This window comes from Ranitomeya imitator, chromosome 5 (genome assembly GCF_032444005.1).
Source record: "Ranitomeya imitator isolate aRanImi1 chromosome 5, aRanImi1.pri, whole genome shotgun sequence".
NCBI classification, from domain to species: domain Eukaryota; kingdom Metazoa; phylum Chordata; class Amphibia; order Anura; family Dendrobatidae; genus Ranitomeya; species Ranitomeya imitator.
This window is the reverse complement of record NC_091286.1, coordinates 107,727,580-107,745,487: the sequence shown is the minus strand read 5'-3', so window position 1 is coordinate 107,745,487 and position 17,908 is coordinate 107,727,580.

Below are 17,908 nucleotides of genomic sequence, written 5' to 3'. Positions count from 1 at the left end.
CCAAGCTGAAAGTGGGTCACAACAAAAACCCACATCTTCTCTCTCGACCTCCCTGTTCCAGTTTCTAGGGGACCGCAGCACATCACTATTGAAGCCAGAGCAGTGAGAAATGGTTGTTGGTTGGATAGCGGATAATGCTTCCAGTCACTTAGCCACCACCACGTCTTCCACACGGTCAAGTCTGAGTAGCCGTGAGTGTGGATCACATATTACTCACCTTGATCCTCCTTCCTCCCACCGAGGCAAGTGCCCTGAGACAACTGATCCCACACTTGGACACTCCAAAGAGCTGTTAACTTTTCCCTTTAAGATTCTGGACTTTCGGCCGGTCAACTTGTGGGCAAGATTAGATCGCATGTAGCGATGCCCAAAGATTTGAGCAGCCACGGTCACATGAAGGCGATGGTGGGAAAGTGTCACAAGAGGTGGACGATGATGAGACACAATTGCCAGAAAGTCAGTAGGAGGAGCAGGGTGCTGATGTGGAAGACGAGGTGGTAGATGACATAGTAACAGACCCAACCTGGCAAGAGGACATGCAGAGCGTGGACAGCAGCAAACATGGGGAAGCAGGCATAGCACCCCAACAGACAGGAAGAAGCAGTGTGGTGGCTGCAGACAGAAGGTGTACATCTGTTCCCCGTAACACCAACATTACAGAAGTTGACATTCCAACTATTAGATCTTCCCAAGTCCGGTTATTTTTTGAAGACTCTGACGATAACCTCAAACAGGCCATTTGCAGCACCTGCCATGCCCGCATCAGCAGGGGTAGCAAAACTACCAGCCTGACCACCACCAACATGATCAGACACATGGCAGCAAAGCACCTCACTTTGTGGGCCGAACCCCAGACTCTAGGAACATTGCAGGTGACACCACTGCCTCTTCCACTGTTTTGCACAGAAGCCAATCCTCAGTGGACGGTGCATGCAAAGATGCCTCGTACCCTTCACCTGTTGTTGCCCACAGTCAACCAGCACCATCATCAAGCCCGTCCACAACCTTGTCCCAGCGCAGTCTTCAGTTGTCTATACCCCAGTCATTGGAACGCAAGCGGAAATACGCAGCCAATGCCCCACATATCACAGTACTAAATTCTCAAATTTCTCGTCTGTTTGCACTGGAAATGTTGCCTTTTATGCTCAATGAGATGGAAACTTTCCACAACCTGATGTGTTATGAATAGGTAATTCAGAACCACAATGGACCTTGAAGTTCTGAGCACACAAGTGACCTGACAAAAACCACAAAACATAGGACGAGCTCTGAGACGTGGAAACTCTGCTGACTGCAATCCCTAAACCTATCAAACCACACTAGAGATAGCCATGGATTGCGCCTAACGCTCCCTATGCAACTCGGCACAGCCTGAGAAACTAGCTAGTCCTGAAGATAGAAAAATAAGCCTACCTTGCCTCAGATATAATGACTGTGAGTAAAGATGAAAATACAAACACAGAGATTAAATAGACTTAGCAAAGTGAGGCCCGACTTACTGAATAGACCGAGGATAGGAAAGATAGCTTTGCGGTCAACACAAAAAACCTACAAACAAGCACGCAGAGGGGCAAAAAGACCCTCTGCACCGACTAACGGTACGGAGGTGCTCCCTCTGCGTCTCAGAGCTTCCAGCAAGCAAGCAAACCAAAAAAGCAAGCTGGACAGAAAATATAGCAACAAAAGTAACACAAGCAGAACTTAGCTTATGCTGAGCAGACAGGCCACAGGAACGATCCAGGAGGAAGCAAGACCAATACTAGAACATTGACTGGAGGCCAGGATCAAAGCACTAGGTGGAGTTAAATAGAGCAGCACCTAACGACTTAACCTCATCACCTGAGGAAGGAAACTCAGAAGCCGCAGTACCACTCGTGACCACAGGAGGGAGCTTGATCACAGAATTCACAACAGTACCCCCCCCTTGAGGAGGGGTCACCGAACCCTCACCAGAGCCCCCAGGCCGACCAGGATGAGCCATATGAAAGGCACGAACAAGATCGGCAGCATGGACATCAGAGGCAAAGACCCAGGAATTATCTTCCTGACCATAACCCTTCCACTTAACCAGATACTGGAGTTTCCGTCTCGAAACACGAGAATCCAAAATCTTCTCCACTGTGTACTCCAACTCCCCCTCCACCAAAACCGGGGCAGGAGGATCAACAGATGGAACCACAGGCGCCACGTATCTCCGCAACAATGACCTATGGAATACGTTATGGATGGAAAAAGAATCTGGAAGGGTCAAACGAAAAGACACAGGATTAAGAACCTCAGAAATCCTATACAGACCAATGAAACGAGGCTTAAACTTAGGAGAGGAAACCTTCATAGGAATATAACGAGATGACAAACAAACCAAATCCCCAACACGAAGTCGGGGACCCACACAGCATCTGCGATTAGCGAAACGTTGAGCCTTCTCCTGGGACAAGGTCAAATTGTCCACTACATGAGTCCAAATCCGCTGCAACCTGTCCACCACAGTATCCACACCAGGACAGTCCGAAGACTCAACCTGCCCTGAAGAGAAACGAGGATGGAACCCAGAATTGCAGAAAAACGGTGAAACCAAGGTAGCCGAGCTGGCCCGATTATTAAGAGCGAACTCAGCCAACGGCAAAAAGGACACCCAATCATCCTGATCAGCAGAAGCAAAACATCTCAGATATGTTTCCAAGGTCTGATTGGTTCGTTCAGTCTGGCCATTTGTCTGAGGATGGAAAGCCGAGGAAAAAGACAAATCAATGCCCATCCTAGCACAAAAGGCTCGCCAAAACCTCGAAACAAACTGGGAACCTCTGTCAGAAACGATGTTCTCTGGAATGCCATGTAAACGAACCACATGCTGGTAGAACAATGGCACCAAATCAGAGGAGGAAGGTAATTTAGACAATGGTACCAAATGGATCATCTTAGAGAAGCGATCACAAACTACCCAAATGACCGACATTTTTTGAGAGACGGGGAGATCCGAAATAAAATCCATAGAGATATGTGTCCAAGGCCTCTTCGGAATCGGCAAGGGCAAAAGCAACCCACTGGCACGAGAACAGCAGGGCTTAGCCCGAGCACAAATCCCACAGGACTGCACAAAAGAATGCAAATCCTGCGACAGAGACGGCCACCAAAAGGATGTAGCCACCAAATCTCTGGTACCAAAGATTCCAGGATGACCAGCCAACACCGAACAATGAACCTCAGAGATAACTTTATTAGTCCACCTATCAGGGACAAACAGTTTCTCTGCTGGGCAACGATCAGGTTTATTAGCCTGAAATTTTTGCAGCACCCGCCGCAAATCAGGGGAGATGGCAGACACAATTACTCCCTCTTTGAGAATACCCGCCGGCTCAGGCAAACCCGGAGAGTCGGGCACAAAACTCCTAGACAGGGCATCCGCCTTCACATTTTTAGAGCCCGGAAGGTACGAAACCACAAAGTCAAAACGGGAGAAAAACAGCGACCAACGAGCCTGTCTAGGATTCAACCGTTTGGCAGACTCGAGATAAGTCAAGTTCTTGTGATCAGTCAAGACCACCACGCGATGCTTAGCTCCTTCAAGCCAATGACGCCACTCCTCGAATGCCCACTTCATGGCCAGCAACTCTCGATTGCCAACATCATAATTTCGCTCAGCAGCAAAAACTTCCTGGAAAAGAAGGCGCATGGCTTCATCACCGAGCAATCAGCACCTCTTTGCGACAAAACAGCCCCCGCTCCAATTTCAGAAGCATCAACCTGGAACGGAAGCGAAACATCTGGTTGACACAACACAGGGGCAGAAGAAAAACGACGCTTTAACTCTTGAAAAGCTTCCACAGCAGCAGAAGACCAATTGACCACATCAGCACCCTTCTTGGTCAAATCGGTCAATGGTTTAGCAATACTAGAAAAATTACAGATGAAGCGACGATAAAAATTAGCAAAGCCAAGGAATTTTTGCAGACTCTTCAGAGATGTCGGCTGAGTCCAATCATAAATGGCCTGGACCTTAACAGGGTCCATCTCGATGATAGAAGGGGAAAAAATGAACCCCAAAAATGAAACCTTCTGAACACCAAAGAGACACTTTGATCCCTTCACAAACAAAGAATTAGCACGCAGGACCTGGAACACCATTCTGACCTGCTTCACATGAGACTCCCAATCATCCGAGAAGACCAAAATATCATCGAAGTATACAATCAGGAATTTATCCAGGTACTCTCGGAAGATGTCATGCATAAAGGACTGAAATACCGATGGAGCATTGGCAAGTCCGAATGGCATAACTAGGTACTCAAAATGGCCCTCGGGCGTATTAAATGCAGTTTTCCATTCATCGCCCCGTTTAATACGCACAAGATTATATGCACCACGAAGATGTATCTTGGTGAACCAACTAGCCCCCTTAATCCGAGCAAACAAATCAGATAGCAGCGGCAAGGGGTACTGAAATTTGACCGTGATTTTATTTAGAAGGCGGTAATCAATACAAGGTCTCAGCGAACCATCCTTCTTGGCCACTAAAAAGAACCCTGCTCCCAATGGCGATGACGACGGCCGAATATGACCCTTCTCCAAGGATTCTTTTACGTAACTCCGCATAGCGGCGTGCTCAGGTACAGATAAATTAAACAGTCGACCCTTAGGAAACTTACTACCAGGAATCAACTCAATAGCACAATCACAATCCCTATGCGGAGGTAGGGCATTGGACTTGGGCTCATCGAATACATCCCGGTAATCAGACAAGAACTCTTGGACCTCAGAAGGGGTGGATGATGAGATAGACAGAAATGGAACATCACCATGTACCCCCTGACAACCCCAGCTGGACACAGACATAGATTTCCAATCTAATACTGGGTTATGGACTTGTAGCCATGGCAACCCCAACACGACCACATCATGCAGATTTTGCAACACCAGAAAGCGAATATCCTCCTGGTGCGCAGGAGCCATGCACATGGTCAGCTGGGTCCAATACTGAGGCTTATTCTTGGCCAAAGGCGTAGCATCAATTCCTCTCGATGGAATAAGGCACTGCAAGGGCTCCAAGACAAACCCACAGCGCCTAGCAAACTCCAAGTCCATCAAATTCAGGGCAGCGCCTGAATCCACAAATGCCATGACAGAATAGGAAGACAAAGAGCAGATCAAAGTAACGGACAAAAGAAATTTCGACTGTACCGTACCAATGGTGGCAGACTTAGCAAACCGCTTAGTGCGCTTAGGACAATCGGAGATAGCATGAGTGGATTCACCACAGTAGAAACATAGCCCATTCTGACGTCTGTGTTCTTGCCTTTCAGCTCTGGTCAAAGTCCTATCGCACTGCATAGGCTCAGGTTTATGCTCAGATAATACCGCCAAATGGTGCACAGATTTACGCTCACGCAAGCGTCGACCGATCTGAATGGCCAAAGACATAGACTCATTCAGACCAGCAGGCATAGGAAATCCCACCATGACATCCTTAAGGGCTTCAGAGAGACCCTTTCTGAAGATTGCTGCCAAAGCACATTCATTCCATTGAGTGAGCACAGACCACTTTCTAAACTTCTGACAATAAATCTCTATCTCATCCTGACCCTGACACAGAGCCAGCAAATTTTTCTCTGGCTGATCCACTGAATTAGGTTCATCGTACAGTAATCCGAGCGCCAGAAAAAACGCATCAATATTACATAATGCAGGATCTCCTGGCGCAAGGGAAAATGCCCAGTCTTGAGGGTCGCCACGTATTAAAGAAATAATGATCTTAACTTGTTGAACTGGGTCACCAGAGGAGCGAGGTTTCAACGCCAGAAACAGTTTGCAATGATTTTTGAAACTCAGAAATTTAGCTCTATCTCCAGAAAACAAATCAGGAATAGGAATTCTTGGTTCTAACATAGAATTCTGAGCCACAAAGTCTTGAATATTTTGTACTCTTGCAGCGAGAAGATCCACACATGAAGACAGACCTTTAATGTCCATCACCACACCTGTGTCCTGAACCACACAAATGTCTAGGGGAAAAAAAAGGCAAAACACAGTGCAAAGAAAAAAAAATGGTCTCAGAACTTCTTTTTTCCCTCTATTGAGAAGCATAGTACTTTGGGCCTCCAGTACTGCTATGAATAGGTAATTCAGAACCACAATGGACCTTGAAGTTCTGAGCACACAAGTGACCTGACAAAAGCCACAAAACATAGGACGAGCTCTGAGACGTGGAAACTCTGCTGACCGCAATCCCTAAACCTATCAAACCACACTAGAGGTAGCCGTGGATTGCGCCTAACGCTCCCTATGCAACTCGGCACAGCCTGAGAAACTAGCTAGTCCTTAAGATAGAAAAATAAGCCTACCTTGCCTCAGAGAAATTCCCCAAAGGAAAAGGCAGCCCCCCACATATAATGACTGTGAGTAAAGATGAAAATACAAACACAGAGATGAAATAGATTTAGCAAAGTGAGGCCCGACTTACTGAATAGACTGAGGATAGGAAAGATAGCTTTGCGGTCAACACAAAAAACGTACAAACAACCACGCAGAGGGGCAAAAAGACCCTCCGCACCGACTAACGGTACGGAGGTGCTCCCTCTGCGTCTCAGAGCTTCCAGCAAGCAAGCAAAACCAAAAAAGCAAGCTGGACAGAAAATATAGCAACAAAAGTAACACAAGCAGAACTTAGCTTATGCTGAGCAGACAGGCCACAGGAACGATCCAGGAGGAAGCAAGACCAATACTAGAACATTGACTGGAGGCCAGGATCAAAGCACTAGGTGGAGTTAAATAGAGCAGCACCTAACGACTTAACCTCATCACCTGAGGAAGGAAACTCAGAAGCCGCAGTACCACTCGTGACCACAGGAGGGAGCTTGATCACAGAATTCACAACACTGATGGTGGCAGCCGTCCCAAGGTACTCGGTCCCCAATCGCCACTATTTCTCCAAGTGTGCCGTACTGGCATTACACCAGCACAACATTATCCATGCCCTCAACAATGCTGTTACTGGGAAAGTCCACCTAACCACGGACATGTGGACAAGTTCTTTAGGGCAGGGACAGAACATCTGACTGACAGCACACTGGATTAACATAGTGGAAGCCGGGACCCAGTCAAACCTTGGGATGGAACACATCCTCCCGATGCTGAGGATTGCGGGCCCTACATCAATCAGGGTTGCCCCCACAGTCTACAGCTCCTCCTCCTCTTCAGCCTCCATCTCTGAAATGAGCACATCAGTCAGAAGCTGGAAGCACTGCAGCACTGCCTCAGCAAAGTGGCAACAGGCTGTGCTGAAGCTAACCTGCTTAGGTGACAAACTGCACAATGCTGAAGAGTTGTGGACAGCGCTGAAAGAGCAATCAGATTTTTGGATGACACCGCTGAACCTACAGCCAGGCATGGTCATGTGTGTCAATTGCCGGATCCTGGTGGCGGCTCTGAGTCAAGGTGAGCTTACACACGTACCTTGCCTGGCCCATGTGCTTAACCTCATTGTTCAATGTTTTCTCAAGAGCTACCCAGAACTGCCAGATCTGCTAGTGAAAGTATGCTGCCTGTTGACCCATTTTAGAAAGTCAGCTACAGCTTCAGCCGCCCTTGCTGTGCTTGAGCAGCGTTTGCATCATCCGGCTCACCGACTGGTGTATGATGTCCCCACATGTTGGAGCTCTACACTGCATGTTGGAAAGGATTTGAGAGCAGAAGAGGGCAGTTGTTGACTACCAGCATCGACAAGGCTGTCATTATTCAGTTCAGACTCCACACATAAGACCTCAGGAGTGGACATGGATGTCAGACATATGTACCATCCTCAAAAACTTTGAGGACTGCACCAAGAAGGTGAGTGGCGATGATGCCATAATTAGCGTCACCATCCCGCTTCTCTGCATTCTGAAAACCTCTCTGCTCACAATTAAAGATGATGCATTGCAAGCGTAGAACGAGGATATGGAGCAAGGAACCATACAGGGTCATTACACTCTGCCCAACCTCATGTCATAACAATGTGGATTGGTAGACAATGAGGAAGAGGAGGAGGGGGAAGAATAGGAGCTACTTTCTTGCGCTATAGACGGCACTACAAGCACAGCTGTCATACCGGCAGTTCAGCATGGATGGCCTGAGGACAGGGACGAGGAGGACAGCATGATCAGTCGTCCTCCTGGTGAGGACACGGAAGTCTTGCCTGTTAGCAGTCTGACATGCACTGCTGACTTTATGTTGTGCTGCATTTGCCGTGACCCTCGCATTATTAAAATTTTCGGTGACACTCATTACTACTTGGTGACACTTCTAGACCCACGCTACAAGGAGAACCTTCTCAGACCCTTCCATCGCGCCGACACAGAGGCAAAGGGTGCTGTCACAAGAAGTGCAATGTTTGGGAAGATGCTGATGGAGTACCTTGCTGATCGCACAAACGTTCTCTGGGATTCCTCTGTGCCTTTTAATTATTGGGTATCCAGGCTGGACACATGGCATGAACTGGCTCTCTTCTCCTTGGAGGTCCTTGCCTGCCCTGCTGCTAGCGTTCTGTCAGAGTAGGTTTTTAGTGCCGCTGGTGGAATTATAGCTGATAAACGCATGCACCTGTCAACTGAAAATGCTGACAGGCTGACTCATAAAAATGAACAAGGGCTGGATTGGGCAAGACTTCTGTACACCACCGAATGAAAACAGTGAAACATAACCTCAAATACATTGTCTTTTTTTGGGGGAAGTGTATTCTCATGCACCTCTTCACAAGCACACATGGGTATACACATCCTGATTTGGTCTATTTGGTGTTATCCTCCTCCTTATCCTCATCCTCATCATCCAAAACCACTAGAACACCAGGATGAACGTATTCCGTGATGCAAAAGTCACAAAATTTTTGTGCAATGGTGTTTTTATTATACCTGTTACTAATTTAAAACCAAAATTAATTTTAATTCCCCAGGGGGAAATGTTTGTCAGCCCATACACTTATTGTTTGGGCATTACGAGTCTACGAGACCCGCTCCTTTAAAATGGTCCTTTTAAGGAGGCCTTTATCCATGTCTAATAGTTCTCCACCACTAGAACACCAGGGTGAACGTGTTCTATGCTGCTACAGCCAGTCATTTTTTTGGCAAGGGTGTCTAAGATCCCCATAAACATTTTTTAAAAATATACCCCCCATGTGGAAATGTTTGTTAGCCCATGCGCTTAGTGTATGGGCATTACGAGTCTAGAAGACCCGCTCCTTTAAATTGGGCCTAGTTTTTAATGAGGCCTTCCTCCACGTCTCATCATCCACCCCACCACTAGGTCAACAGAGTTAACATGTTCCATGCTGCTACAGCCAGTCAATTTTTTGGCAAGGGTGTCTATGATCCCCATAAAATTTTTTTTTAAATGTACCCCCCAAGGGGTAATGCTTGTCAGCCCATGCACTTAGTGTATAGGCATTACAAGTCTAGGAGACCCACTCCTTTTAATTTTGCCTAGTTTTTAATGAGGCCTTCCTCCGCGTATCATCATTCTCCACCGCTAGAACACCAGGGTGAATGTGTTCTATGCTGCTACAGCTAGTCAATTTTTTGTCAAGGGTGTCTATGATCCGCATAAAATATTTTTTTAAAATTTACCCCAAGGGGAAATATTTGTCAGCCCATGCACTTAGTGTATGGGCATTACAAGTCTGAGAACCGCTCCAATAAATTGGGCCTAGTTTTTAATGAGGCCTTTCTCCACTTCTCATCATCCACCACCACTAGAACACCAGGGTGAACATGTTCTATGCTGCTACAGCTAGTCAATTTCTTGGCAAGGGTATCTATGATCCCCATAAGGAAATTTTTTAAAAATGTAACCCCCATGTGGAAATGTTTGTCAGCCCATGCACTTAGTATATGGGCATTACGAGTCTAGGAGACCCGCTCCTTTGCAATGGGACAGTTTTTTTAGGAGGCCCTACTCCATGTTTCTTCCAAGGGGGATTGGGGTGCATGCAAATGTGGGTCAAGGCAGACCTTGCATTCAATGCATAAGGAAACAGTATGGCAGGACCAACTAAAGAAAGTGAAGTGTGTTTTCCTGTGGCCATCCAGTACCTGGGTTCAAAGGCTTATTGGCATGCATATGACTTGGTAACAGGGCAGGCCTTGCAGTCAATGCAACATTTTTTCAGGAAGCCCTCCTGTATCCCTCGTGAAAGGGGTATTGGGGTGCATCGTAATTCTTGGCAGCCAAGCCACTCACTGCATCACTGCATAGGCAATAACAGCATAGGAGACCCACTATTAGGCTTTGTGACTTTAACAGTACCTCCTTCATAAATAAAACAAGATGTGTCTCCTTGTATGTCACACACCACATGGCCAGCCAGCATTGTTAAATGTTAGAATGACATTTCCCAGTGAATGCATTTGTATTGGTTGAAAGCAATGTTAAAGTTGAAAAACAAGTTTAACATCAAAAACGCTGCTTGTGAACCAAGTGGTGGAGGAACATTTTGGTCTTGGGTTAATTATTTTGCCTTATATACATGTCATTACTCTGGAAATGATGTGCCTTAACATTTTTCCCAGCAAAATCCATTTTGGTTTTGTTTTTGTATGTTTTTTGGTGCACCTGTAAAAATGGCGTTAAACTCTGACAACATTACTTACAGCTGTGACCTAGGAGTCAGAAATGCTTCCTGAGACAATCCCCATGATGTTTCCGTGTCATTTGAGCAGTGTTTCCATCATTTTCAGACGTTTTTAGACATGAAAAGGACCCCCGGGTGGGGATCACTGTAAAAATACTCGAGTTTCCCAAAGACTTACATTGGGCTCGTTGCTCGGGTTGAGTACCCGAGTATTCCAATTTGCATGACCCGATCAATCAGTACCCGATCATTTTAGTGCTCGCCCATCACATGTCTAAGTAAATGGTTAAAGCATAAGCCAAAATGTATAACAGTAATGATGGGTAAACCTTTCTCTGATACCTCTAAGGCTAGGTTCACATTAGCATTTCTGTGCACAGCTTATCATCTGCATGCGCAAATGCATGCCAAAACACATGCAAACTCATGTTTACGCAGCGTTTTTATCCGCATGATCTTACGCATGATGGCAAAAAGCTGCTGTGTATGCATGCGCTTGTATGCATGTTTGCATGCCTTTGTGTTGTTTTTGCGGATGTGTACGGTATTTCCCAATGGGCGTGGCTTATGGGATTTCTATATATAGACTCTGCACAGATGAAATCCTCTTCTTTTGATGCTGTATCCTGCTGCAAGATGGATCTTAGCATGGAGAGCTTCAATTTGAATCTGGAATTATCATTGAAATTGGCTTTTGCTTTTGCTGTTGCTTGTGAGGAAGAAAGGAGAAGAGAAAGACGGAGAAGACGTCATTGTCGCTATTGTCAACACCCCATTGTTGAAGTCCACTCATTGTACACCGCACTTTGTGAAAACCCGCAAAAGTTTTTTGAATACACGAGGATGTTTGAAGAGAGCTTCGATGAATTGCTGCATCGTGTGCGAGGATCCATCACCAGGCAGGACACGCAACTACGTAGAGCAATTCCTGCTGAGGAAAATCTGTTGGTGACCCTAAGGTACATAATTTTGAAAAAGAAACACCTGTCATTAATATTCTTGTTATAAAAGCCATGTACTCTTTCTTTTCACATTTTCTTTTCCACAGATTCCTGCCTACCGGAGAGACCTTAAGATCTTTACATTTTCAATTTCGCTTGGACTGTCGACACTTTCTGGGATTGTTGGAGACACCTACCGTGCATTGTGTGACGTTCTGCGTGAAGAATTCCTCCCCCAACCCACAACTGAACTCTGGCTGAAAAATGCAGAAAAATTTAAGGAAATTTATACTTTTCCAAACTGTGTGCGGGCTGTGGACGGCAAACACATTCAGATTCTAAAACATGCTGGAAGTTGATCCAAGTATTTCAATTATAAAAAAATACTTTTCCATTGTTCGCATGGCGATTGCGGATGCGGAATTTCAATTTGTCGCTGTTGATGTTGGCTTATTTGGATGAGGAAATGACTCACAGGCACCAAAACTTACATTACAGGCAGTACTCCAACAGCACAGCAGTAAGGCAGCACCAGGACAGCAGCACCAAGATGGAAGCAACAGGATGGCAGCAACAGAACCAGAGCAGCAAACAGCCTACACGGAAGAGAAAATAATTAGTACAGAGTACACAGGACAGCACCAACAGGACTGGAGCAGCAAACAGTCTACAAGGAACAGAAAAAGATTAGTACAGATTACAGGCTGCAAAGACAGACATTTTCAAAGCTTCTATACTTACATCCAGCAGCACCAGGATGGCAGCATCAGGAAGACAGCAGCACCAGGACGGCAGCAGCACTAGGACAGCAGCAGCACCAAGACGGCAGCAGCACCAGGACGGCAGCAGCACCAGGATGGCGGCAGCACTAGGATGGCAGCAACAGGACAGCAGCAACAGGACCGGAGCAGCAAACAGTTTACAAGGAACAGAAAAAAAATTAGTAGAGTACAGACTGCAAAGACAAACAGACATTTTCAAAGCTTCTATACCTACATTCAGAGTCTTGTCCTGAGTCTTGTGCTTCCATCCAGAGTTTTGAGAGTAATGGACTGCCTGTCTCCAGAACCCTTTTTATGCTTCAGTGATTTTATAGGTGTTGACATCATTTCCTGGACATGATTAGTGTGAAGTACGCATTGCGTATCGAACGCATGCATATGCATGTCCTTGCGTACCAATGCTTTCCCATAGACAGTAATGCGTTTTCATCCGCATTCGGATGATTGCGTAATATTTGACGCCTCAAAAAATGCAACATGTTGCATTCGCTGGACACCGTCGAACACCGCGAAATGACGCATGCGTACGCATCCGCATGCAAATGCATGCAAACACATGTCCCTGCATACACCATGTTCAAGATATGTACGCATGATGCATACGGATGTACGCAGTGTATGCGGATCATACGCAGCGCACAGAAATGCTAATGTGAACGCAGCCTAACAAGAAGGGCTAAAATGAAATGTTTCACTTACATTTATGCCACACCATTTGCTGTACTGTTTCCACCGCCCCATTGCACGTTTCATTATATCTTCATTGGGAGGTGTGTCTATCTCCATAGTTTCAGACAACTAACACTGTGTAGTCTGATTTTTCAGTAATACACGATTCCATTTGACCTTAATACTTGCTATAAGTGATGGGCGAACCTGAACGCTAAAGTTCGGTGTCCGTACCAAACTCCTAGTGTCCATGCAAGGACTCCGAAAATGGACTTCTCACTGAAGTCTGTGTTACTGAATGTTCAGGTTCGGCAGCCTGAACAAAGCTTGTTGAAAGTGACAGCAGTAGCTATCAGCTGGCGCCTGTCTGGTGGTAACTTAGTCACGGCCAGTCACAGCCACGATTCACAGCCTGTCTTTTATGTAAAAGTGTGGGAACCCGCTGAGGTCCGCGATACCCAACGTCTGTCACCAACGGTGACTTCAGTAAGGTTATCGCCCATCAGAGCCACTGTTTCCCACATTGTCACACAAAGGACCACATGGGAACTTCGTGCTGTTCCCTTGAATAGGGTTCGAGTTCAAGTTTGGATATCTTCCTTGTCCCTGAACAGAACTTTTTTCTAAAGTTGGACTGAACCCGACGAACCCGAACAACCTCCAGTCTGCCTATCCCTACTTGCTATCCTACCTACTGTATGTTAGTGAGAAATATGGCATTAGATTGAGAAGAACAGGATTTCAGTACACAGCGCTTATTTGTATTCTGTATTCTTGGGGAAACATAGACCCGGTAACTTTAAAATATACTGTATTTGCAATCAATCTTTTAATAAAGGAATATGTTAGTATGTGCTGAATACAGTAAATCTGAATTTGTGTTGAAACCAATTTAAAACAATCAAGGGGACAACATAAAGTAGTTGGTGCTCTAAAAGGGGAGTTCTTATGGCATTTGAATGAAAGAAAGGAGCACTTGTGTGAAAAGTACATGAGCAAATACACATTTACATTTATTTAAAATATATGTGGTAATCATGATACCGAGTAGCGCTGGTTATGCCCAGCGAATAGCAATATTTAGCTTGTTACTAAGAATGATGCAAAGCAAAATTTCACAGTTATCTAGGAACTAAAGTGTAACTGTTGCTATGAAATTTGTATAAGCATTACACTGGTCCAAGAATAACTTAAAATCCTGGGTATCGGTGGCATTTAATATATGCACATATAAAATACATTTTCTATTAGATTATTGAAGTTGCAAATGCCAAAAACAATATTTAATTATGAACCATAAAATGTTAAATATTAATTTTGAAATGTAAATACACTACTCGCATTAAAATTGCAACACCATGAAGGAAATGTCGTGGAATTATGAAAATCACAGGATTGCCATGTTACTGATATGCAAATGATGAAAAATTAAAAACAATATTTTCAAAACATTTTGATTTATCCAATATTAAATATGAGTGCATTGTTCAAGAACACACACACTTAAATGCTGTCAGTGAGGTTGTTAATAATTGTTTGAGGAAACTTCAGCCATGCTGAATGCACTTGTACATGCAAATCATCAAGATTTGCTCCTGGCAGCTCTCTTTGTAATTGCCACCAATGAAATCCCAAAGGAGCTTGGTAGGAGACAAGACTGGAGATGCTGCAGGCCCCTGTAGCACCATTGACAATGCAGACTGCTCACAGTAACACCAGCAACATAGCTCATAAGACATTTAGAAGCAGAGGCCGAACCACTGGTTCTATGACAACATTAATGTAATGCTGAGCTGTTAGTGGATCTGAAATAAAAACTACAATATGTTTTGCCATGCCATAAACCAGAGAGTTAGGGCTGTTGTGATGTTCCCTTGTAAAAGTCCACAGTGATCCATTCTGTAATGCAAGTGAAATTGGAAGATAAGCGTATGTCTCCGCAGAAGATTGAGTTCAAGTTGAATTTAATGAAATTCCACTTGAATTTGAACACTCGGTGATTCAATTAGCCAGAATCATCAGCAAAAATGTATGCCCAATGTCATTTCACACATTGCGAAGACTCAGCAGTGAGTGTACCAGTAGCATCTCGTGCGGCCAACCAGGATCCCCCATACTTGCCCGCAGCACTCAGTTTACATGGTCTAGTTCAGACAATGAGGAGAGACTATCATAGCCAGCCAGGGAATGCTGTTTTATGTTTGTACTGTGTGGGGTTAGGATCTCTGAGGACATAGCGTAGGGATAGAAGAAAGCCTAATGCGATGTGGTGTGCTACAGTGCTGATCTAACCAGATTGAAAATGAGAATGATAGTCTCAGTCTGTGAAAATTAATCCAAAAATTCAAGTGATACAGTGCCTTGTGAAAGTATTCGGCCCCCTGAAACTTTTCAACCTTTTCCCACATATCATGCTTCAAACATAAAGATACCAAATGTAAATTTTTGGTGAAGAATCAACAACAAGTAGAACACAATTGGGAAGTTGAACGAAATGTATTGGTTATTTTAAATTTTTGTGGAAATTCAAAAACTGAAAAGTGGGGCGTGCAATAATATTCGGCCCCTTTAACTTAATGCTTTGTTGCACCACCTTTTGCTGTGATTACAGCTGCAAGTCGCTTGGGGTATGTCTCTATCAGTTTTGTACATTGAGAGACTGAAATTCTTGCCCATTCTTCCTTGGCAAACAGCTCGAGCTCAGTGAGATTTGATGGAGATCGTTTGTGAACAGCAGTTTTCAGCTCTTTCCACAGATTCTCGAATGGATTGAGGTCTGGACTTTTACTTGACCATTCTAACACCTGGATACATTTATTTGTGAACCATTACATTGTAGATTTTGCTTTATGTTTGGGATCATTGTCTTGTTGGAAGACAAATCTCCGTCCCAGTCTCTGGTATTTTGCCGACTCCAACAGGTTTTCTTCCAGAATGGTCCTGTATTTGGCTCCATCCATCTTCCCATCAATTTTAACCATCTTCCTTGTCCCTGCTGAAGAAAAGCAGGCCTAAACCATGATGCAGCCACCACCATGTTTGATAGTGGGGATGGTGTGTTCAGGGTGATGAGCTGTGTTGCCTTTACGCCAAACATATCGTTTGGCATTGTTGCCAAAAAGTTCGATTTTGGTTTCATCAGACCAGAGCACCTTCTTCCACATGTTTGGTGTCTCCCAGGTGGCTTGTTGCAAACTTTAAACTACACTTTTTATGGATATCATTGAGAAATGGCTTTCTTCTTGCCACTCTTCCATAAAGGCCAAGCTTGTGCAGTGTACGACTGATTGTTGTCCTATGGACAGACTGTCCCACCTCAGCTGTAGATCTCTGCAGTTCATCCAGAGTGATCATGAGCCTCTTGGCTGCATCTCTGATCAGTCTTCTCCTTGTTTGAGATAAAAGTTTAGAGGGACGGCCGGGTCTTGGTAGATTTGCAGTGGTATAATACTCCTTCCATTTCAATATGATCGCTTGCACAGTGCTCCTTGAGATGTTTAAAGTTTTGGAAATCATTTTGTATCCAAATCCGGCTTTAAACTTCTCTACAACAGTATCACAGACCTGCCTGTTGTGTTCCTTGGTCTTCATGATGCTCTCTGTGCTTCAAACAGAACCCTGAGACTATCACAGAGCAGGTGCATTTATACAGAGACTTGATTACACACAGGTGGATTATATTTATCATCATTAGGCATTTAGCACAACATTGGAACATTCACAGATCCACAATGAACTTCTGGAGAGTTTGCTGCACTGAAAGTAAAGGGGCCGAATAATATTGCACGCCCCACTTTTCAGTTTTTGAATTTCCACAAACATTTAAAATAACAAATAAATTTCATTCAACTTCACAATTGTGTTCCATTTTTTGTTGATTCTTCACTAAAAATTTACGTTTGGTATCTTTATGTTTGTAGCATGATACGTGGGAAAAGGTTGAAAAGTTCCAGGGGGCCGAATACTTTTGCAAGGCACTGTATACTATAGAAGGAACCTCTGTAACTTTATATACACTCTGTGTGACTGTGAGTTGTAGCTACAACACAGTTAAGAGTCAAGACACCCCTTCCGGTTGCCCATTGTTTACATACTGCTAGACAGTACTGCTGTTGCTGGGGCTGTCAATGCTAGCCCTAAACTGACACATCTCTCCTTGCTTGTCCCATCTTTACTATCATTTGTGCTGTTGTTACCACAGCCATGCCAGCCACATATCTCCTGACTGTATACTGAGTTTCATAGTGCTAGACAATACTATTGATCCTGGGAATATACAGTCTTGAGGACAAACAAACATGAAAGAGGTATCAACATATGGCTAATTTCGTAATAGACTTGGTGACAAAAAGCCATAGCTTCTTCACGTTAAAAACAGTACTCTTGTTTTGTCACTAAAAAGGTGATCATTTTTGAAAGGCTTGATAAAAATCGTTTGTAATTTCCTAATTATTTTGTGATTAACAATCCAGTTACAGATACCCCCCAAATTTTTTTTTTTTTACTCTTTGTTGAGAAACAATAACTTCTTCACATTCAAAACAGTATACCTGTTTTGTCTCCAGAAAAAAAGGATAATTTTTGGAATGCTTAAATAAAACTTTTGTTTTTTAATTATCAAACCAGCTGTGGATCTCAAAAAGGGATAATTTTTTTTCAATCCTAGTAGAGAAACAGCAACTTCTTCACATTCAAAGTACACATGTTTTGCATCCCTAATTAAAGGGATTATTTTTGGACGGCTTGAGAAAAGCCTTTGTAAATGCCTAATCATTTTGATTAGAAGACCTTAAAATAAGATAGTTTTTCACTCCCAGTTAACTTTTTTGGTCACAAGATAAAAGGGGATAGTTTTTGAGAAGCACCTTGTCACGATTTAATTGATAAAATAATCCTATGATGCCAGTTTAAAATGG